This window comes from Agelaius tricolor, unplaced genomic scaffold (assembly GCF_023055355.1).
Source record: "Agelaius tricolor isolate 1412-34295 unplaced genomic scaffold, bAgeTri1.0.p SCAF_9, whole genome shotgun sequence".
Classification (NCBI taxonomy): Eukaryota; Metazoa; Chordata; class Aves; order Passeriformes; family Icteridae; genus Agelaius; species Agelaius tricolor.
The window spans coordinates 45,657,207-45,676,735 of NW_027269269.1; the positions used below are offsets into that span (position 1 = coordinate 45,657,207).

At 37.0% G+C, this 19,529-nt stretch overlaps 1 long non-coding RNA gene across 1 annotated transcript; it reads left to right on the forward strand.

Moving 5' to 3' along the window:
* The first annotated feature begins 1,556 nt into the window (after nt 1-1,556).
* Nucleotides 1,557-19,050, forward strand: LOC139593229 (uncharacterized). The gene is made up of 3 exons (XR_011680224.1): nt 1,557-1,863; nt 17,893-18,078; nt 19,017-19,050. It is a non-coding gene; the product is annotated as an uncharacterized lncRNA (long non-coding RNA).
* Nucleotides 19,051-19,529: the final 479 nt, after the last annotated feature.

Sequence of the window (19,529 nt, forward strand, 5' to 3'; positions counted from 1 at the left end):
GTTCTGTACTGTGAGTTTTTATCCAGTTGTGGTATTGGCCAGAGCAAACTTCTTTTAAAATAATTTCATAAAGGATAGGGAGTATGGAGGGAAAAGAAATGTCTACTTTACTTTATGAGAAGCTGCTATTGAACCCCTGAAATTATGGCTGTGGTAATGTTCTGTCACCTTTGCTAACCCAGATTGCTGCTCCACCTTATTGATCTGGAAGCATCATGTTAAACCAGAATATCTGTGACTTTAGCCCTTGAGTTCTTGAGAACAGGAATCTGACAGGTGTGTAGGGACACCTGTGTCCAGGTGTATTTCCTTATTCATTTTCCACTTTATCTGCCAGTCTGTGATTAGGGCAGTAATTTTGGAAGTTCTGCAGGCACAATACTGCCCACAGAATCTCTTTCGTCTGTATGATCTCAGCAGATGAGGTACTGTCTGAAGAAGAATTGTGTTGCAGAAGCTTCAAGGTGCTTAAGTCTCTAGCTTACACAGTGTGATTTAAAGGATGGCACAGGGGGCACTTCACTGATCAAGGAGAAACACCAGCAGGTTGTTCCTAGTGCTCTTCAAATAAAAGGAAGCAAAGAAAAGGTCATACAAAAAGAATTTAAGAAATGGGGGGAAAAATGTGCATCAGACAGGAGCTGTAATGGCAAAAGGTCCAAGCAGGCAATAGCAATGCATCATTAAAAAACAAATAATCAACAGACCATAAGTATACCAGCTAACTAAACTGAGATCAACAGTGTGTTCCAATTGTTTATCAAACTGTAGTTTTCCTTGTGCCAAATTTAAAAGTGAAATGATTGCTCAAAACCACAAATGATACTTGAGAGAAAAATGGAAGAGTTGGGCTAACTTCCACAGGTAATGACACCTGGTGAAAAATAAAGACAAAGTGTCAGGGAGAAAAAAATGGGTCAAAGGAAGCTCGCAAATGTTTAAAGCTCCATTTTTAGTTTGCCACTGTCAGGTGTAATAAAAACAGATAAACACCTGCATGAACCTTTCAGTACCTGGCAGACTCAGGGAATGGCTACTAAATCTGTGACAGGGGTTGTTCCACTTTAAGTTGGGTAAATTTTAACTCCTATTCCACGATTATTCTATTAAACAGACAATGAGAGTGCTTCTTTAGCTGATAGTTCAGAAATGCTTTCTTCTTGCAATGAGAAATGGAGCTCCTACAGATTAATGTACTTTCTGGGTACAGTATGGGAGTGCTCAGACAGGGCCTGAAGTGACTGTGATGCTTGTCAAATCCTTTGCAGGATCCCACACATGGCACATTCAGCAGCTCTGTCCTGCTTCCAGGTGAAACAAATCCCAGATTTTCATTCTCCTTTCCCACTCCTGATTGCAGATACTTTGGAGAGAAGGTACCCATGACTTAATCCGGCCAGACTCACAGTTTTGACAGCTGGGAGATCAGAAAAGGAAGGGACAATGCCAGGCACTATCCCTACCTGATCTCTCAGTGTGACCTTTATGGGTAATAAAGGTGAATTCCAGCTCGGGTCAAAGTTTGAAAACTCTGGCTGTCTAAAAGACTTTTTTTTTTTTTTCTCTCCAAGTCATGCCAACCTTTGTTTCCATGGCAATAGGAATGAAAATCTATTGGCAGCTTGTAGGCAGGCAGCAGATGACAGCTCTCAGTAGCAGATTTGAGCAGCTGACTTTCAAATAACAGTCCTAAGAACCCACTGCAATAACAAGTACAAAGATTTTACTACAATATTGGCTCCTCATGTATGTCTTACTTTAAAACAGAGAAAAAATGGATAAAATTATTACTTAGAGAAGTGTTTGTCCCTCTCTATTGCCAGCTGCTTGCTTGTGCTTTTTGTCTTCAGCCTTGCAGTGTGGGTAGGTGTAATTGTCTACTTTCTATGCAATACATACATGATACTGCTATTTTTGATAATCAAAGTTATTTGGTACCTCTAAAAGGGGGGAGGTTTAGGTAAAGCAACTTGAAGAGGCTAAAACTTTCCAGGATGTAGAAGAGAAGAATCTCAAAAAACTTTGGTGAGGAATTTAGGATTTCCCATCAAATGTAAAGGAAAACTTCAAGAAAACTATGAAAAGAGGTGACTTGGGGACTCTCTGAAGAGCTTCCCAGGAAGGAGCAGAGCAGTAAAACACTGCTAAATAACAGGTTTTCACTCTGTTTGTAAGAGTGTTCCACGAAAACTGAGTCAACACCTCTTTGCATATTTAATCATTTTTGCTTTACATGTAGCTTGCATGTTTTGCATATTATTTTGCTGGTGGCATTCACCTTTTGAAGAGTGAAAACAAGTTAAATTTCAGTATTTAAGTCAATTTCAGTGATGCCAGTATTTCACAAAGCTTGTGGAAGCCCCATGCTCAGAGAGAAATTTCTAAGCTGTTTTCTTTCTCATCATTCTGTCATGAATGTCTCCACAAAGGTCAGTCCATTAAATCACTTCTCATAAGAGGCCTTAAAAGCTCTGAATTGTTAATCCTAAACTCTTCTCCTCATCTTCAGGACTAAAAAAATTATTGGTGATGCAGTTCCTGATAAATACAGACCAAAGGGCAGTGACTTGAGGTGGGATATTCAAGTTCGCTGACTTTTCTCTCTGCTTGAGTAACTATAAATGAATTCTGCTATGAATGATTATACATGTTTTGGAGAAAACAACAAAATGAAAGATTTCTCAATAAGGAGTAAAAGAAAAAAAAGTGACTGTCACTGGTTAGGTGGTGCATTAAGATGTTTCATTTTTTCTGGGTGACACTATTTCCTGTGGGATCCAAATTGTCTTGATCAGTATGAGGATTTCATATATAATTAGATGTTGTCATGCTGCTTCTCTTGGAAGAAAAGAGGTTTCTGTGAGATTCTAGCTATTACTTTATCTGTTTCTGTTTACTGCATCTAATAGCTTTACTTAGTCCCAAAACACCCAAGATTAACAGAGGAAGTAGATTTTCATGAGTGCTTCAGCAGAGGGAAGATAAAGATCCCATTTCTGGGTGGAAAATTGCATGTTCCAAAGGCCAGAATAAAAGCAATTAAAGAATTGTTTACTAATGTTTACTAATTGTTTACCTTCCCTTCCTTTCCAGTTCCCCTATTGTACCAGTCTATGCTAGAATATTCCAAATCCTAAACTAAATATTGGCCATTAGGGGGCTAAAATAGGGCACAATTCTCAAGAGTTTGGGCTTCAGATAAGAGTCTTTAATTATTGTTCCACTGGTTTTTATCCCAAAAAATTTGTTTGCTGGTATCTTTCAAGGCAGATGATGCATTTTTTTCTCTGCACCTCTAGGAACTTAGCACAGTAACACATGGTTCATTACAAGTTCATTAATTCCTGACACTTCCAGATAAGTTCACAAAAACCTGTTCTTTGAAGTACTCAACAATTGAAAACCCTCTCAATTCACAGTAATGACAAGTGAAAATCTGAAATGGTTCTCGTTGAGTATTGAAAGGTAGCATTAAACAAACCAAACACAACGCTGCTGAGCCTGTAAGGATGGCGTTGAGAGGCTGTTTTTAAAGCTGGAATATGTAGTAAAAATATAACTTCTGAGGCCTGTGTTAAAGGGAAATGGATAGATGTTCTGATCTGCTCCTAGTAATGTGAGGGGGAGTATAGCTAGTGAAGTGAATAATTGTGATGTGCTAAACTTATGGTAATTTTTTAATGCCCAATATGCCTGATTAGAGCATCAGTGGGGTTTCTGTGAAAAGGAAATTAAGAGAAGGAAAAAAAAACCCATTTTGATTTATGATGCTTGTTGGAAGTACACAAATATTCACTCATCAGCCATCAGTCATTTGTGCTGAAGTTGTGGTTGCAACTAATAAATACTAAAGCATACAAGTTTCTATACCCTCCTCAACTCTATTTCTTCTTGTATCCAGATTCAACCTTTTTCCCTGAATCATGATTCCTTATTTATGGATGCCATACTTTTATTTTCTGCTGTTGTCTAACGAGGCACTGAAGTGATCTGTAAATGTTAGAGGCCCAATCTCAAAATATTTGTGTAAAAAGGTATCTGAAATCGTCATATTTTTGGGCATGGAGAAGTTTCTTAGAGTGACTTAAGTGCTGTGCTTTAAATTCCCTCTGTCCCTGTAATGTAAAAAGCAGGAGAGATAACACTTCATGGATTCAGAGGTGGTGGACATATAAGGGAATGTTTTCCTAAGAATCCAAATTTTTATGTTCCTCTGTGCTTCAATACTTGATCTCCAACCAATCTGCCAAAGCAGAAGAGCTCTCAACATGACTTTCCTCTCTTTATATGGAGTGTTTCTAGAATAGAAGATGGTTCTTTGTCAGGAAGTAGCTAAAATCTTTAATATGCTAAAGATCTTTACAGACAAGATGGTGGTAATATGTACCAAGGCAATGTATGAATAAGCTATCTAATTTTATACTAATATTAAACTCTGTTACACTGATATATCACATTTAGGGCATTTAGGGTCTTTCGTTCTCTATTTTTTTGCTATTGGCTTGGCTTTGCTTGCTTTGGGATTTTTGAGTTTGTAATGACAGTTAATCTATTAATATTTTGGGGGAGAAATGGAACATATTGAGAGAATGCTGAAAGGCTGCGGTGTAAATAGAATTTAAACCTTCTTAACATCAAAAATAAGAACTGGAAGATAAAGTAGTGTGAGAAAACTAAAGGCACAAGTCTGGGCCTGTTGGCGGTAGTTTTCACAGGTCAGCCATGTGAGAGTTTATGTATCAGTGAAGAACAGCCCCAGAGTTCAGCTATTTTATTGCTTCGGTAATAATTGGAATTGTAATTTTCTGCTGAGATTCAGTTAAATTTTCAGCATTTAATGGCCCTTAGAATTAAATCATAATATAGGAAAATGTTTGCCCACCTAGACATGTCTCCTTATGTATATGAATCTTTATTCTCTTTTTCCTTCTTAGGATCTTCTAACATCTAAAGAAATAATTTTATGTAGATTTCATTTTTTTCTGTGAAAGAATGTTGCACATCAAGGCTTTTAAGAAACTATATATATATAAATTCATATTTAAAGCATAAGTCTGACTATTTCTCTGCTGCTGTTGGAACAGAGAAAAAAAACCTAGAGTTTATGGAAACTCAGATGTGAGAACCCAATTCAGTAGCAGGCATCAAAAAACTAGGTTTTTTTTTTCTTTTCTTGTTACACAAAATTTATATAATTGGAGCAGACTATACAATTGAGATATTCAAAGATATTCCAGAGAGGTAGTGCAAGGATGCAGAATATACTAATTTCAGGTGAATAAAGGGATCCTGTTTATTACTCCAATCATTATTTTCCCTAATAAAAACATTGATTCCTACAAAAATCCACTGATTTTTTTTTTTTTCTGGTAAACTTCAGAGTGGTGGTATAGCAGGGTTTCTATGAATGCATGAAAGAAATTATTTCTAACTATGAGGGAAATATTTTTGACACAAAAATACCAATTTCTAATAAAGCAGCCACTTTAATAGTAGAGTTTCATGAAATAATGAAAACCGATATTAAACCTGTAATTCAACTAAATGTACTCTAACCTCTGTATCTCATGGAAGACATAAGGATTAAAAAGTACAATTCTATTCTGAATCCTCACACTTTTAGAAGATCTGCATCATTACAGTGAGAGCATTTTCATTTCTCTGCTCATAAGTTACTATTCTGAAACAAAGAAGTAGAGATGTTTCAGGTTATTGGTATAAGCAAGGTCCTGAAAATTATAACAAGGGGAAAAAAGCTGGTAATTTACTTCTGGGCCCTCCAGTATGATTCCAGTCCATGCAGAGGCTAAGAAATGTTTACCTACTAGTCAGTTTATTTTGGTATCTCTTTTCCAATGAAGTTTTTTTTCTAAAATGCTTCAAAATGAAGCAGATATAAATTTCTATTGAACTTATTCTTTGGTTCTTTTGTTTTTATGAGTTCTGGACTTTTATTCAGTAGGTCTTAAATGAAAATCTTAACATCTGATGAACTAAAAAAACATTTTTCCCCGCTGTGTGATCAAGGGCTTCGCTCCCTGCTGGCTCTAGAGGCTGTTAGCAACCACAGGCCCACTCTCTAAGGAAATCTTTTATTAATTATTTAATAGAGAAATTTAACTAGCTGTAAAAACTAAGAACACCAACAGCTTTAGGACCTCAAAATTATTATGAAGCCCTTGCATGTGTAAGTGCATAAAGAAAATAAAATAGATAAATAAGGCAAATTTGGGCAAAAATTGAGTTCCAAGAAATTTCCATGTAGAACTTATTGACTGTAAATGCAGAGTGTTTGTGTATTTTCTCTTTTTTTTTTTTTGTTGGGTTTTTTGTTTTTTTTTTTTTTTTACAAAAATGTGGACTTATTTAAATGACTGTGGATGCTGTTTATTGCTTTTCTAATATTTTTTCTTTGCAATGATGCTTAGTAGCACTTTGAAGATTACCAACTGTCTTAGAATTAAGTTTGAAACAGCCCCTGAGTGATGGCACAGGTCAGAAGTGTAGTAAGACTTTGTACCAATGCTTCTGTGACTGCATTCAGGGGAAGCTTTTGATTATGATAAATTATATTATTTATTATGTAAATCACAATGTATGAAAGATTTTCATAGTCTCCAGGAAGAACTTATTTCTTCATTTTTAATTAAGCTACAAGAAAAGCAGTGTAAATCTGTGCTGCACTGAACAAGGATCATACACAGGCATTGAAATCACTTAATCTAACTTTTAAAAGTGTAATTCAGGATTATGTTCTTGTATTTGCAATTAGAGGGTTGAACAGATGTGGAAGTCTAAGTCTAACATGAAATGTTAAAGAATCTTTATTTTTAAGATATTGCCCGCCTAGAGAAAAGAGTAGAGTTTATCTGCTGATTCAGATATTAGTTCTGTTTAAATATATTAAAGGTGTGAAGGATATAATTTTGGGGCATGTGAATGTTCTACTGAAAATTCCACTTGAAAGTATTCTCATAATAGATTTAATTTCTACCGGTTGATTCTGTCGTAACAATTGAGAGACAATGGTAAAGGATTTTTATAGTTCTTATAGTTAGATCACACAGGTATCCAATAAAATCATGCCCATATTCTTAATGAAATGCTATTTTTTCCCCCAAGATACACCATAAAATTGCTTTTTCTGTAATTGCACTGCTACAACCGAAGTTCTATGCCTAAGACTGCTGAACATTCATGGTGAATCACACAAATACAATAGGGAAAAGAGAACAGAAGTGACATTTTTCCAGGGAGTTGTTTTCAGACCTGTGAAGTAATTCTGAAAGCAGTTATTTCAGCTGTGAAGCGAGGAGAACATATTGCTGAAGCCTAAAAGGAAGGAGGTTGTGTCCAATGAATAATTTTGGTTTTTTTAAACAACCTATTTGCTGATAGAATGTAAATATAATGTTTTTCTTAGATTATTACTCAAGGCTGCCCACACATTGGCCATTGCCCTCCTAGTATTGTTTTCCATTGGTTCTTAATTATTTTTCTTTCAAAAGATGCTGTACTTGATCTTTTGCTCAAGTACTGTGCATAGATTGAATTGCAGGGAGAAATCCTATCTTCCACATATGTTGTGGTAATGTGACATTTTCTTTAAAATAGAAAAGTCTTAGACTTTAGAAGTCATTAACATTGTCCACAGAATAAAGCCTGTAAGAACCAGAAATGCCAGAAACAGAAAGCTGTAGTCTTTCCATGCAATATAAATGTAAATTTTTTTCGTGAAGTGTTATGAACGTATGTTCATATACATTTAAACATACGTATACCTTCATACATTTAAACATACATTCATATACCTTCTCTTTTAGGTCAACACCAAATAACTGTCGTCTAATAAATAACAGAAGGTCACTAACCTTAATTTAAACAATTGAGGATAAAAAGCACAGTATTATTATTTGGAAGTATTGAGTCGGAAGCAACTCTTAGTGCTAATTGAGAAGTCTGGCTGCTGAGGAAAGGCTGTTGTGGTTAATAGAACCCCAGGCAGAGTTTTCTAATTGTGAAAGCATCTTGCCACTGACAAAAACTACCTTTTAAAGACCCTCATGGCTATTTATAGGTATTCTCCTGAATGTTTCCTAAGTTGAGCAATAGCAAACTTTGATTTAAAATGCCCTGACTTAGGGAGCAAGGAAGAAACTTTCCTGACTGAAAATGATGCTAAGTCCGACCTCTATAATCATGCCTGCCAGGACTCTTGAATATATTCACCAAGCAGTCTCTCTTTTCTTGTGTTGAAATAATCTCTTCTCCTTGTTCATCAGTATTCCCAGAACCTCTCACTACTTCAGTTTGGTGTGTGCATGCTGCCCTAACAGGGACTGGATTCTGTTACCTTATTCATGCCCAGAAATGCCTCCAAATGAAATTGAATTGAGGTAATGAACACTTAGAGGGTTTCATCCTGAAGCTAAGGAATGGAGACTGACTGGCATAGTAGCTTGAAACATTTTTAAGGAATCCCTTGAAGTCTGCCTAGTAATTTTAGGGGTGTGTAAAATCCTTTTAAGCCAGGAGAAACTGTTTTCCTGGCATAGGGTTGGAAATTATAGGTGGACACTAAAATGGCATCATTGAAGCTCCTGTTTCTATGGCAAAAATCTGCATGGATAATATTCTCTTTATAATAAATACAATCACAAATGCATAAAGACAGAGGTCAAAATCCACTAGAGGAGAGGATGCAGGGGTCAGATACAGAGACAATGAGAAGAGAGAAATGTAAGTAAAAAAAAAATATTAGCTGAGAAGCAATGGGGTCCTTCCCAATGAGTGATATATAGCAGCAGAAGAATGAATGAGAAGTTTCTGCAGCATTAATTGTGCCTTTTCCTCTCAAGGGACCTCCTCATTCAAGGATTGACCCCTTGTCTGGCATTGTGTGAAATGTGATTTTGTTAATTAAATACCAGGTTTGTGAATGCACTGAGCTCTTCAAATTAGCCTGTTAGCGGTTTAAGACAATTAGATGAATTAAAAACAGAATTCCTGCTTCAATTAAGACAGCATTTGATCCTCCTTCATAACCTTTTTTATTTTTATTTTTTAAATACCCATTTCCCAGCTGTTTTAAAATGATGTATTGGTATTGCAAAGTCTGCCCCGGCTTCTCTGGCCAAATTCTGCCATTGTAACTCATGGTGAGTAATCCTTCCCTGCCTGAACTAAATCCCTCCATCTAAAATGAGCTGTTCATCTTGAGCCAAGTGTTGCTCTGTGGAGCTGAAGTAGCAGAATGGAATCCTTGCTGGAATTTCGCTGTACAAATATTCACAACATGGAGTTCTGGTGGGTGAGGTTGTTATTTCTTCCATTTTTGCTTAACAAGACTTCCTGCAGAAATCATTACCTAAAGGGTCCCTAGCATCCAGCACTCATTACATGTGGAAATAGTCTCCCAAAGAGAATTTTGGTATTAGGAAACCTAACATTGAAATAGGTAAGGGGGTTTTTGTTCTATTTTTGTCTTTAAGAAAACTCCCAATCAAAGTAAAACCCTACGTAACCCTTCAGAAGTGATAGGTTAATGCTGCTCTGTCACCCTGCTCCCTGAATTGTTAGGAGGTGTAGGCAGGATGTGGGGAGGTGTGGGTGGCTGCATGTGATGTAACTCAAGGAAATATTCTTTGAAGAGGCTTTGAATATGCAGTAAGTAGCACTTTAAAAACTGACAGATTTTGCACAGCCATACTTGGCAGCTTGAGTGTGGTAAATAAGATTTAAAATGAGGCTTTTCCTTTTTTTTTTCCTGACTGAATTTGTCAATACAGATGCTGCCGTTTTAGCCATTCCCATTGAAAATGCTCTTTAAAAATTGGCAATTTTATAAAATTAAAGTCTTCTAGAATCCTGCAGTTGCTTGCATGGGAATTGATGAGAATGGCTTGCAGCTGGTAACTAAACCTAGAAGTTAAACCATGAGTAATGAGGAGAGGTTATGAGACAAGGACCATGCTCATGCCTCCCCTCAGTACCCTCTGAAGCAGTACAAGCCCTGCAAACCCCTCCAGGCTGTATTTGGATGAGTGCAGTTACAAAAACAAGCCCGGTTTTTGGTGTGCATGGTAAAAATGTTCTTTTAGAAGTTTAGAACCTCTGAAAGTTCTTTTAGTGGAGCGGTGCGGCCGGTAGAAAACACGCCCAGGCTAGAATGGCCAGCCCGCCTCCAGCCGAAGGGGCGCTTCCCCAACCCGAAGCCGGGTACAGCGCCTGAGGCACTAAACTGCCTTCCGGACCTTGGCCGCTGAAACTCCGAGCCGCAGGAAGAAGAGGCGTCTCTCAGTCTCTTTAGTATGATCGGGTTTATTGGGTCCCGAGGGACCAAACACTCCCAACGGACTCCAGAACGGGAGCACAGAACACAGAACTTCCACAGGAGGTGTGGAGAACCTCGGGTTTTAAAGGAGATGGGAGGGGTGAGGGGTAACAAATCAGGAGAGTGAAGGGAAGGATACATTGGGGATTGACATAACAGTAAAACGAATCATGTACAACTAAGGGAGGGGCCCCGGCCCCTGAGCCAATCACCCGACACCCTGGCCAGAAGCTTCTGGAAAAAGAGGCAGGGGTGCCGAGTGACAGGCAGGCAACCGGGGGTGGGGAATAAAAAGATACATGTGATAACCATAGAAACTGGGGAGGGGTTTGGGGATTGACAGTTAACTGAGTTTTTGGACGGGACCTTTGAACATGAGCAATGGGGGTGAACAGAACAAACGAAAAACGAGCTACAACGTTTTAGAAGTGCCCCCACTCTTCACTGTGCATTTGTCCCTCTGAACGTGAAATGCTAAAATTGCCAATTACTCTGACACGTGGTCTCATCTTGAAAGAACTGGTAGCTATAAACCAGATTATGAGGTCAAAGTGATGTATAAAAATGCAGTTCAAAGAGGTTTTTTCCCTTAGATGCTCCCTAAAATTTTCTTTTAGTGTGTGATGAAGGCTGAGACTCCCTGGCAGAGCTACCCAGAGACCTGTGGAATTATGCACTGCAGTTTGCTGCATTTTTATGGTCTCTGTTGTATCTGAGATATCACTGTCCAAGAAAGGTCTTGCAGTGCCTATTTGTGAGAAGTGATGTGACAGAAAACTCTGGGGTTTTTGTGGATTGCTGAAATCATATGAAAATCTTACCACATTTTATCTTTCATTTTATCCTCATTCCAGAAGTTGTGACTGAACTAAGTTTAAATCCTGTCTCCAATAGGCCTGTTATCTTTTAGGAAGTTACACCACAGAAAAATAGGTTCTATAATCATCTTTTTCTTTTATATTGTACATTCTGTAGGCTAACTCATTGCAAAAATATATTCCCTGAAGTTCAAAACATTGAAAACACAGGGTCTGTTTCCCTCCACCTCCCCCCTTCCATATATAGACACATATACATGGAAAACAACTCCAAGTTTTTGTTGTTTTTATAGTTGGAAAAAATTACATTTCAGGGCTTTCTTCAATTTTTAGATGCTCTATAAACAAAAAATAGGGGAGTGGTCAAGATTAATGATTTTATAATCCAACAGATAATGTGAAAGGAGTAACTCTTCCTACCTGGATTAATGTTCTCTCAGTAAATGCTGGTTTAAGCATAATATACACAATATTTAATAGCCTTAGGATGGTTGAGAAGCAGTGCAGTCTTGGATTATTTTGATCTTATTTTGATTTTTTTCTTTTAATTTTTCAGGATGCAGCTGCAAGTCCTTGTCCTTCAGCTTGTGTATCTTTATTTTCATCTCATGTGAATTAGAAAAAGCATTGTAATACTCCAGAAATCAAGGCCAGAGGTACTTCTCACCACAGAATGGGTGCATAAGAAACTCAAACTCTGATCCTATTTATATTCTAGGTATATTTCAGAAACCGAGATTCCAAATTTTGTCTGAAAACTGCTTCTCAGGTATTTTCAAATGGAAAAGCAGGAAGATTTTGGTTGACAACAATTCTAGTTTCATCGGCCCTTGTAAAATGGCATCTTTGTATTGTCTTCTATTCCTCTGATTAATTAAATGTTACTTCATAATGAGTAAAATTTTGTTATTATAGTGTATAAATGGATATCATAGATAATAATAAGCCAGTACTTTTAAGCTGGGCTCTGTAAAGCTGGATTTGAACCACAGTATAGATTTTGCTGATGTCCTGTAGGTAAAGGTTGAAGGCTTTTTCTTATTCCCAGGTTTATACCTGGATTTTTTTTTTTTTTTTTTTTTTGCCAGAGAAGACTTTCAGAACACTGACTGAAGTTTTACCTCCTTTTTAGGCCCCTTTTTTACTCCCTTTCAAGCCATCTGCAATTTGATTTTCCTACAGCAGCCCCTACACTGTGTACCATCCCTGAGGTGCAGCAGATCTCAGAGTACCTGATGCAGTCATGCTGACAGCGCTTTATTGTAGAAAATTTTTTGTCATCAGCTGTAGAAACATCTCAATGGAAAGTGCCACACCAAACTGTGACAGTGACAGGTGAGGAAAACAGAGGAATCTAAAATAAAAAGAGCTTCCTATGCAGCAAGCATTAAAATAATTTCTTTGATCAGAAAAGAATGGGAAATATCCACCCCCTATTGATATGATGAGTTGTACAGTAAGAAAAAATGATCATCTTTGCTTCCAGCAAGTAGGAAAGACATCCTTAAAATAATTGGACGAATATGCTGGTGTGTGTTTCAGAAAGTCCTGCAACCCCTGGTAATTTACTAATCTAAAAATTGGCCAAGGCAAATAAATAATGACATTAGTGTCATCTTTTTTGATGTCAGCTCTGAAGAAATTAGTAATATTGAGAATTTTATTATTTTGTGAATATTCCATGAACAGAAATCAAGAAAAGCTGATATAATGCATAGAACAAGTATAGTAAATAGAAAATATGAATTATGTATTTGTCTCAAGGGTTTTCTGATGCCTTGGTTTGAATTTTAAGTATTCAGTGAGACTAATAAACATCAAAGTCTATACATATCTAGAAATCTTTTTAGAAATGCTCCTGCTGTATTTTGAGGCAAGTATATTTTCTTCTGTGAATTATCTCTGATACACCACCAGGAAAGCATCACTAAGAGGTAAAATAATTTGCATGAGGCAACAGAACAGGAAAGATCAAAGAGTAGAAGAAAATCTGTGTCTATTTTTTTTCCTTCTCCTTTTCTAAACACTTGATACATTTCTGCTTGTTCAAGACTGGCCACAAATTGGGAGCATTTTTAATATTATAATGAGCAGCTGTGATAAAGTGCTAAAAAGTACTGGGAGCTGTCATTGAACCTCAGAGTTTTATTAAGAGTTTAGAATTCTGCTAAAATATAAAAACAAAACAGAAATGTTGTAGTAGCTAAGATAAGCATTTCCCACAAATGCTGACAGAGTCATAAAATTATATACACAGAATAAAAAGTATCACAGGAATATGCTGCAGGATAAGCTAAACTCTTGGCTGTTACCTGTTGCATTTGGGTGTCAGCAATGGAAACCTGCATCAGCTGAGCGATGCTTTCCTTTGCAATGCCTTGGGAAAGCATTTGTTTAATCATTGTCATGGCAGCATGAATGAATTAACAATGAATTATTTTGCTCTCTTGTTCTGGGTTTAGCAAAAGTAAAATTTAGATACAGAAACAAAGCCTTACATTGGTTTCACTTAAAAAAATTTAAAAATTAGAGTAAGTGCTCCAAAGAATGATATCTAGGTGCTCAAAGTGTAGCTCTCTCAAAACAAAACAAAAGAATCAGATGTTATTTACATTTTTCATGTATGAGTATTTTAAAGGTAATTCTGAGAAGCCCAATTTCTAAATCTGAAGTGTTCAGGACTAACAGTCAATCCCAGCAATTTTATTACTGAATCATCTTGCTGGATCATTCCATCTGTGGCAGCTACTTGTGTGTATCTCCAGGAAGATTTGGGATTTTGTACTTAATTCCATGTTATTCTTTTCATTTTTTAAAAAAATTTTTTCATGGATTTTACGCCATTTTTCATCCAGGCACACAAGAATGCTCCTCTGTTTGTACTGGAGCAATCAAAAAACTCAGGAGGTTTTAAAGTAAGTGGCTTATTTTTTTCCCCCCCTCACAATTCCTGTGCAAATACGAAAAATAGCTTTCACAGAATGATCTTTATTTTGTTTTATTTTAATGACATAGATTTCAAAAGCTAAAAAATTAAGACCAAACCCAATGATAAAGCCCATATATTGCAGCAATCAGAACCCACTGTTATTCAGCCATTCTGTTCATCAAATCTCTTGTTATTAAGACAGGTAAATAGTTACAACAGTGCATCTGGCTTTTTTCCCCTTCCTTTCTTTCTAAAAATGTGCTTTATTTTTATGGCCACCACCTGTTTTTTCCTCCCTCTCTTTCTCTTTTTTGGGAACGTGGCTATGTTCTTTTACCTGCTTTATGATTCTTTGTCTGATTCTCTCAGAACCTCTTTTTTTTTTCCTGTCCCTTTAGCAGATGTTTCTCTCCTATGCCGAAATTCTGGTTGCTTCTCCTTTCCATTTTTCATTTGTTTTCTCTCTCTCCTGCTGGCAGACAGATGGGGGCTTGCTGCTTGGCACTGAAAATGTTATGGAGAGGGTTAGTTCCCATCCCACTATGAGAACAGGCTGTTCCTGTGATATTTCTTTGCAAATAGAAGGAGAATACTCTGGAGCAGCAAATGGCACCTTCCTGGGACTGCTCTATTTTCATGACATTCTGAAAAGTCCTCCAAAAAGTGAATGGAAAAATTTGTTATAGGGCTGACAGCCTGGATTTGAGCCCTTTTTTTCCCCACACAATTGCTACTGTCATGTACTCGATCTATTCAGCTTTTTTTTTTTTGTATTTTTTGGGTGATGCATTGAAAGACAAATGTGGAAGAAGAGCTGGCTTGTGCTCTTCCAGTATCAGCCTGGAGTTCTCAAAACAGAAAATGTTCTTTGTCTCAAGAAATAATACATATATATTCTGTATATGTTGAGCCAGAACTGTGTCTAAGCATACATCAGAGGCTTGTCTCATGTGCTGATTTTTATCTGAGCAGCCTGGCAAGGAAGCCATATCATTAACAAGCATCATTCCATCCAGGCACATTCTATGGAAAGCCTCTGCTACTTTTAAAATAATAGGTAAAAAAAATAGTGGATTTGTGTGTGTGTGTTATAGTTCATATGAGCTTGGTTTGAAAACTAAAATAAAACTGTTCCCAAAGAGTTTTTACAATTGATATCTACAGCTGAAGAGGCACTGGGAGAGTGCCTTCAGCAAGGAGGAATACTTTACTTGCAGCTGCTTGTTCCTGAGTGCTTACCCATTGCCAGCCTTCTTGAAATAAGGTCTCTATCTGAAACAGAGATTGAGAATTGTTGCAAAAGCCACACTCAGAAGGAACCTACAAATGGCATCACACTGGTTTTCATATGCAGCTTTAAGCACTGTCTTCATCTGACCTCTAAAAAGTTGAAATTCAATATATTAAAAACCTCATTGTTCCAACAGACTAAAGTATTCCATAGCCAAGGATCACCTTTTTATTTGTATAGTTGCTTATTACCCATGATCAAGTTACTTATTACCCATGAGCTAGTTGATTACTAGAAGAAGCATCTTATTTTTTTCCTTTACTCATTCAGTGGTACTTCAGTGTCTGGGATGTGAACCTCATGTGTGTTCACCACTCTTACTCAGCTGAGTAAGAGCAGCAAAACCTCCTTTGTAGTAAAGGAAACTGAGCTTCTCTTCACTACCTCTACTTCACAGAGGTAGAATTTTAGATTTCCAGCATTCAGAGCAGTTTTATCATAACTCTAGCCCAATTTGCTTCATTAGCAGTAACGACTTCACTGAATCATAGAATAATTTAGGTTGGAGAAGTGCTTTAAGGTCACTGAATCCAAGCATTAACCCAGCAAAGCCATGCCCACCACTAAGTCATGTCCTTAAGTGCCACCTTCACTGCCAGCAGGCCAGGAGATGCAGTCAGGTGAAGAAAACCAGCAGAGAACCTGCTGGAGCCATGAGATGAAGCTGCTCCCACCCTTTCCACTCCAGAGCTGCACATCAAGACAGAGCTGAGCTCTGCTCAGAGGCAGTTTGCTGCTTCCTCTTTCAGCTTCCAAGTCCCCGTAAGTGGCAGATAGGAGCCACACAATTTGCAGCTGGCCTGGGGCTCAGAGGGAGGACAGAATCATCTGTGGAACAGCTCAAGCCCTCAGCCCAGCTTCATGATGCCTTTAGAAATCAATAGGAGTTGCATAGATTTGAATTTGAGGAAGGCTTGTGGAGACCAAAACTGCTCTTGCTCTCTGCTTTGTTAAGCACTTGGCAGTTTTGAACACAGACTTAGAAAAGGCAATTTAAGGAGTTTTTATTCATCAACCATCTTACAGCAAAAAATGGGTTATATAAGAAAAAGGACATCATTTATATCATTTACACTAATTATTAAATGGTCTCTTTTTACATGCTCTTCACTCTGGTGTTTCAGTGACACCCATAAAAGTAAAAGCATTCTTTTTGCTTCAAATTGCTCTTCATTATTAGAAGCTCTTCCTATTATTTTCTGAAGATACACCAACAAAAGCAGTTACACAATACAAGCCACAGTGCAAGTTTGCGCAAGTTTCCTGGAGTCACTCAAAACCCCTCAGAAGGGAATTATCCTAACCAATTCAGCTTACATTTCTAAAGTTTTGATAATGAACTGTTACTGAAGTATCAAAGGAAAAGGATTTCCTGCCTATTCTGGTAGCAGTTCTGTCTTACATTAAGAGCAGAATAAAAGCTTCCTTTTTTTCCCCAACTAACTGTGCTTCCACTTGACAAATCATTAGATGTAATAGATCAGCTTCCTCTATTTGCTGCAGTAGTCTTGGAAAGTGGAAACTATATCATATTCTTTTGCAGGGATGTTCAAGCAAAAGTTGATGCATAAGTTTAAAGTGGCAATTAGGAATAAAAAAAATGAACAGGCATGAAAAGGTTTCTGGAAGTTATTTACTGTTTCTTGAGATAATGGTATGTGAAATTATGCAATTCAAAGAGAATAACACCTTTAAAAGGAATAAGAGAAAGATTTTTAGTTTATTTTTTTCATTAACCCAGACTCATTTTTAAATAATCATTTTAGTGCCCAGGTGTCAAAATCACAAAATCTTTTGAGACCTGAGACACTCAGATGTATTTGCCTCAAACATTTCTTAAATTTCCTCAATTTTCAGATATAAAATTAAAAGTTACTTATTATCCTTGATCAAGTTACTTATTACCTATGAGGTAGTTGATTACTAGAAGAAGCATCTAAATGTTCTTATGGATAATAGGAATATTTCTTTATTCCTAAAATATATATATATGGGAGTAGTCCCCTTGTCTTTCTACAATATGAAATTTAGATATGGAATAGCCCAAATCCTGCATTTTCCTATAAATGTTTCTATTGATTAAGAATTGAAGAAAACACAGAAATGGGAACTACTCTTACAAACTTAATCTCATCAGATGTGTATGATGGAGGGCTGTGTATGATGCCAGCTTTATGACAATAAACCCCAATAAAAGATGGATCCTCCAATAAAACCTTCCTAGGAAAGGCAATAAAACTGGATATCACTGGGCAGTAGAAAGCACTGGAAGGGGAAAACTTGCTTGCAATAGGAATTCACTCCCTTCATTCAAAGCTTTCTGCACATTGCAGATCACAATCAACTCTTCAGTCCTCCTTCTCCACAGACATTTTAGCCTGAGATGGATGTGGGACAATCAGGATAACTGCTGGAACAAGATAATTAACTGAGATTGCTGACACATGGACTCATACTGCCAAAACAAATGAAAAAAAGCCCAAACCAGGTGATGGCTATGTGAAGTTTTTTGTGTTCTCAGGTGTATTTGATCTCTGTGATGAATCTGAGCCTGTCTTCAAGCAAGCTGCAGAAAGAACTCTGAGTTTGAGCATGAAGGTGTCTATAAGCAGTTGTTTTAAATGAAGAATTATCAAAAAACATAAAAAAAAGAAGTTAAGAGTGAATGTGAGGGCATACAAAGAAAGATGAATTTTTCTGTGGCCTGGTAAGTATTCAAAAACCATGGACTGAGGTTTTTTCCTGTTTCTCATAGAATTGAAAATAATATCCTTCTAAAAGTGAACCAAGGGGATGTAGGCCTCTCTGCATGGTGCTGAGAGTGTAAGGAGTGAAAAGAGATTGTTTGAGAATAATTCTAGTAATGCCAAAAGAGATTCCAAGAGATCTGTTTGTATGTGTGATATCTAGAAAACTAAATATGCTGATACTTGGGACTGTAAATGTGTGTATTACAAATAATTAAAATGGCATTTTAAAATCTTGTTAAATTCTACTGGTTATGTAAGATTGGGCTAGAAAAGGGCTGAATATTGATAACCAACTTGGCAACAAGAGCAGTACTCTCTTCTCTTAATTTTCAAATATTTTGCCATCAGAATACAGCAAAGGTAGTTTTGTTGAGATCTTGATATAAAAAGGCTTAAATGTTTGAGCAAATGTTTTGGGTTTTTTTTTTTTTGATGGTGGGAGGTTGCCTTCTTTCTTCAGACAGAGGGTGACAAGTAAAGGAATACATAAAACAAAAAGCAGGGAGAGGAAATTGCAGCCTTTGATTCTCTCACTTTCCTTTTGATTTTGAGAAGATCACAAAAGCAGTAAATGGACCACTCAAGAATTCCTTTTCTCGTTCAGCTCTGGGCTGCTTGGAGATCTTTTACTTTCTTCTGACCTCTCTGTGGCATCCAAGACTTGCAGCTGTGCAAATTCCACTTTTTAGATTGGTAAATTGCATCCAACAAAGTGTTAGGATATAACTGAGGAGAGAAACAGAAAAGCATCAATTAATAGGAAAAGTGAGTGCACCCTGACACCCTAGGAAATGTAATGGAAAGCTGATCCATATTTTGATGTTTTTTACACTTTTCATGTTTTTCACTAATGTAAGAACAGAAATAGTGATGCTATTTCTTTTTGCTTTTCTAGGCTGTGGATTTGGAAGGGAAGCGATGAAATGTGGTGAGTAGGTTGAGGTAGAGCAGCACTGTAATGTGCAAATGATTGCCTTGGTTATATCATCCTGCTTTCCTTCAGTCACTTGTGGCAAAATAAGATTTCTTGCAATGCTGACTTTATTTTCATGGAGAAAGGAGTTAACTCTGTGGGTGGTAAGGGTTGAAGAGCAATTTACACCTCACTGGGCAGTCTGTGTCATTTAACTTGATATGATCTTGTTATGTATGCAGCACCTTTCTAAAATTTGCGGGACTTCTTAATGTCATCTATTCCTGCTCTGGATTAATTTTTTATGGGATTGAAAAAAAAAATCAAAGTTTTATGTTTCCTAACTTATCCCAAATCATTCTTGGTCTCTTGCAATGGTTTAAGCATATGAAATGTTCTCAATTCACATTTCAGTGAGATTCTGTGGGATGACAGGAAGGAAAACTTATTTATCACTCTGCCTAATTTCTATTATTTGCTGAGGTATCTTATATT